Genomic DNA, 4,859 nt, shown 5'->3' with positions numbered 1-4,859 from the left:
AAAAAAAAAAAGCAAAAAAGGTTGCAAAGTATTTGGCACTGGAATTTTGCTGATACCCAGCAATGGCTCTGCCCCTTCTGCCATCACCCACTGCACACATCTGCGGAGGCCAAGCAAAGAGCAGAGTCCGTGCTGAGGGAGCTGGATCAGAAATGCCAATACTGGGTTACACAGCTGCTGGGCCGAGGGATGTTACTTGTCAAGAAAGCTTGAGTTACACCTCTCCTTTCTCCCCAAAAAAACAATAGCTCCATCCCAGCATCAGCTGTTGAACGGCAGCATGTGGGCATTTGGCTGTTCACAGACCTCTGTGCTGTGGGTGCACCTTGGGTACATGTTGTTTCATGTAAAACTGGTAGGGAAGGGCCGACTGAGAGGGATGCTTCCAGCTGATAAAGAAGGAAGTAAAGAAGATGGAGGAGGACAGCAAAGATGGATTTGGAGCTCCTGGAGAGGTTAGCTAGCTGTGCTGTTTTGGTTTCATAGAATCACAGAACCGTTAAGTTTGGCAGAGACTGCTAAGATAATCAAGTCCAACCATCTATCAGTTTCATTTGTTTAAGGGAAGAAAACTAGCACAGTTAGCTTATCCAGCTGCTAAGCTGGAGCAGAGTCCTTGGCACATAACCAGAGGCATAGGGCAGGGTGTCTGCAGGTGCTGCATGTCACACAGCCTGCAGCAGTTCTGCAGAGATGGAAAAATTAAGAAAAAAAATGGAAAAAAATTTTCAGAAAGAGTGGTCAGACATTGGCACAGCTGCGCAGGGAGGGGGTGCAGTCACTGTCCCTGGAGATGCTCAAGAGCTGTGAGACGTGGCACTGAGGGATGCGGTTAGTGGGCATGGTGGGATGAGTTGGTGTCACATCTGATGATCTTATGAGTCTTTTCTAACCTTAATGATCCCATGGTTCTATGAAAAGTTGATTCAGGCAGCAAGCAGCCATCCTGGCACTGCTGAGTGCCACTGCATGAGCTGCAGCAGTCCTTGCTCTGGGATAAATAGGTGCAGTCAAGTCTAGATGCATCCAAGATTTGAGCATGTGGGCATGCAAACACAGAACAAACAGCACTACCTGCTGAAATCAGGCACGAGCACGGGATGCTGCTCGGCATTAGGAGAGGAAAGAAGCTCTGTGCTCGCCCTGCAGACAGCTGTCAGCTCCTCGGCCCTCCACCCACGCCTCAGCCTGGCCTGGCTGCAATCTGCCACCATGTCAAACCTCCCATTTCCCCAGGACGGCAGAGCTCTGAGGAAAGAGGATCCAGACAGGACTTCATCTTGGTGACAACTTTCTGTGGAAGCTGAAATCCATTTGGCAGTCGGGAACAGCATGTTCAGCTCTTGCCAAAAAGATCACCAACAACCATTGGCACATTGGTTATGTGGTTTCCCAAGTGGTAGAAGGGATGACAGGTTCATATTAATTCCAGTCAACAAATGGATTATAAATACTCCCCCAGCCAGTTGCCACTTGATAGGACTGTCCTTGAGTTCTGCAATTGTGGAAGGGAGTTGTCAACTCTAAATTTACCCACCAGCACGCACTGTATAAACCATGCTGCTCTGAGATCCTCGGCAGAAACTTGTGCTGTAGCCCAGTATGGATTAGACCAGAAATTGCTGGTTCCACCCCCAGACAGACATCTCACTGGTGCTTATCTCAGGGTTTTGATGACAGTGAGGAGAGCAGGATGGGTTTGACAGGACGCGTCGCTGTATTGGCCATGCAATTGCCACAGCAGTCAAATCAAGTCCGAGCTAACAAAGTGATCAAAAGCCGGATCCACCTAACATCTTCCTGATGAGGTAACAGCTCCTGCTCCTAAGGATAGCCTTTCCCATCATAAAAACGCACGCCACAACTGATAGAAGGAAAGCCACGCCGAGGATGGGGTGTCCAAAACCAGATAGAAGTGAGACAAAGCAGACAGAGATAGCGTTCCCAGGAAATGCAGTGGGCAGGATGCTAATGTTCCTCCAGACGGACTGTTCACTCAAAGAAGTGTGGCTGGATAGATGCAACTTTTACAAAACAGAAAATGAACAAAAAGAAAGCAAGCAGGGAGCTCAATATTTCTAGCTTTAGAACAACGCCAGTGTCGGTGCATTGGGCAAATGCACAACCCAGCTGTGCTGTGTTACACTCTGCTCTGCTTTGGGCTTCTGATTTTGTGCCCCAGTTACTCTCTTGCTGTGCACTGCCAAGGAAGCCCAGTGCCTGCTTCCCAGCTGCACCCACAGTGCGGGTGCCCATTGCCCCCAGACCTTCAGTACAGCAGCTCCCAGGAGGGTGGGACCCAGGTGGCACCTGACAGCAGAGTGAAGGACAGCAGTGTGACAAACCAGTGGCCACTTCTGGACAGAGCCCCAAAAGGGCTCATCCTGCATTTCCATTATTTCCACATGCTGAGTGCTTTCTATCAGTTGAGACTAAACCACGCCTGCCCGAGCACCGGGAAGCATCAGTGGAGGTAAATTGCAGTTCTTCTGTGCTTTTATGTATTTTAAAGATCCTAGCATCTTTTAGCATCCCAAGTACTCAAAGTCCCACTGCATCTACCTCGTACTGCCCCAAATGAATGTGTGCTTTTAACTTCAAACTCTGCACATTGCACTCTCTGAGCAACAGGGGTAATGCTCCTCCATGATTTCCTCCCACACATGGGATGGGAACGCAGAACACCTGGTACCAAAGCCCTCACACACTCCTGCAATGAAAGATGCAATGAAAAGCTCTGTCTCCATAGCCTAACAACTCACTGTGGAGCAAGGCCTGGGGCCACATGCTCAACAGGAAGCATAAAACTAAATATTGAATGGCAGCTTGCTGCACCAGCGCTGCTCATCCTGCACACTTCAGGAGGTGGAGGCCAGTGGGGGGGGGAGGGGAAGAGAAAAAAAGCAAAGCTAAAATAAAGCCAAAAGCCCCATTCTGGACTGTGGATGTACACAGCAGGGGTTTCCATCCTGTGTGCTGAGCACCTGACTTTGCAGCTTGCACAACAATCACTTTTCTTCATTTTTGCTCATGCATTATTTGTATAAAAACTGGTTCGGAGTGAGTCCAGCAACCAGTCAAGTAAAGGGCGAACTTCAAAATACAGATTTACTCCAGAGCTTCTGGAACTTATCACAAAATTAGTACATAGAGCCAACGTTGTTTACTCACATCAGGCTGTAGAACAGAAGTCTGTGCAGCAGGACACGTTACCCTACAGGAACCTTAATCCAGCTAATGCTAACAAGTCCTTGAGAATAAACGCGGCGGGGACGAGAAAAGGAAAGATTGGGTTCAGGGAGCGAATCTTCACTACTTCCATTGGATCTCCTCCACAGAGCTACACCCGCAGTGCCTCCTTCTGCTCAACCCCTACAGCTCAGCACCGACACGGGCGAGGTTCAGCCCGGCACAGCTTTCCCATCCATGCCGAAATCTGAGGTTCCCAGGATGGGAGATATGTGGTGATTTTCCGCTCCGCCATCTGCAGCAGCTTCCATCACCTTAAGTGCAAAGCTCTGCCTGAATGTGAACTACTGGATCAGGTTCATATTTTGTAAATATTATTGTTATTTTATGGACTTTGGCATCAATGAGAGCAAAGATAGAGAGGCTGGAATAAGACACAATGGTTCTGAGTGCGACTGTTATTTGTCCATTTTTTAAAACGTGGGGACGGAGAAGGAAAAGGATAGTTTAGAAATGTGGTTAAACACATTTTTTTCTCTAGAGGCATTTAGGTTTTTGCCTTTGCTTTGTTTATTCTTCTTTGGGACTAAGTAAAGCCATATTTTTAAACATAGGACATCCCCCCTTTCCATTTTAAATACTGAAATTCTAAGAGTCACTCTAGTTAGGGCTCAGGCTGCTCTGCCCGCTTGGAGAGGAATGCATCTCTCAGAGTGTTTTCTTGTGGCCTAAGAAAGTATTTATTTTTTCAGCCATTCCACTTGGATGCACCTTTGTTCATTTTCCAGGGCCAGTTTGGTTCCACAACCAAAATTACAACATGCAGCAGAATCCACCGTTTAGGCCTCCGGTCTGTTATGATACTCCAAGCACATGCATGATCCTCATAATCCACATATTTAAGCACTTACTATTTCCTTATTTCTCTTCTTAGGATTTGCCGCCACGCATGGGAGCAGCGGTGGAAACAACTTCTGGACACCACGAAGGGAAAACACTCAGAAAATGCTCAGGGATAAAATTTTTTTCCCCCGGTTTGGATGGGGGAGGGAGAACTGCATTTCCAACCGCATTTCCAAACCCAAAAAGCCGTTGGAGAGGACTGCAGAGGTTTGGGTCCCCCTGTGCAGTGTCGGGTGTCCCCGGGCTGCAGTGGGAGGTCGGAGTGCAGGGCCCACACGGGTGCCCAGGGCACAGTGGGGCTGCGCTGGGGCAGGCGGCATCTGGGAAGCAGCAATGCAGAGCCTGACAGCTCGGGGACAGCCAGATGTTTTCATCATTATGGAAAAAATCTGCTGGTGCCTCTTTGCCCAGAGAAACGCTGGAGGAGGAAATATCCTCTTGAGCTCTGATCGGGGCTGCGTATTAAAACTGCGATGGGTCAGGGACTAAAAAGAAAAAAGAAACAGAAGGAAGGGAGGAAGGGATGTTTGCTGCCTCTGGTTCTAGCATTTAGCACAACGACGCCCCAAAAGGCCGCATTGCCAGCCCTGGGATCTTTTCCCAAGCCTGCTGCTCCAGAGGGCTGAGCTCCCACAGAGGGCTGAGGACTCGGCCTGCATGGGGGTCCCGCTGCCGTCCCCCCAGCTCCCACCCTACGGAGCTCCCCCGTCCCTCTGCCCGCAGCAGGTGCTGCCCCGGGGCTGCACGGGGCCGGCGCCCAGCCCTAA

Source organism: Meleagris gallopavo, chromosome 15 (assembly GCF_000146605.3).
Source record: "Meleagris gallopavo isolate NT-WF06-2002-E0010 breed Aviagen turkey brand Nicholas breeding stock chromosome 15, Turkey_5.1, whole genome shotgun sequence".
NCBI lineage: Eukaryota > Metazoa > Chordata > Aves > Galliformes > Phasianidae > Meleagris > Meleagris gallopavo.
The sequence above is the reverse complement of the archived record's forward strand: the minus strand, read 5'-3'. Positions refer to the sequence as shown.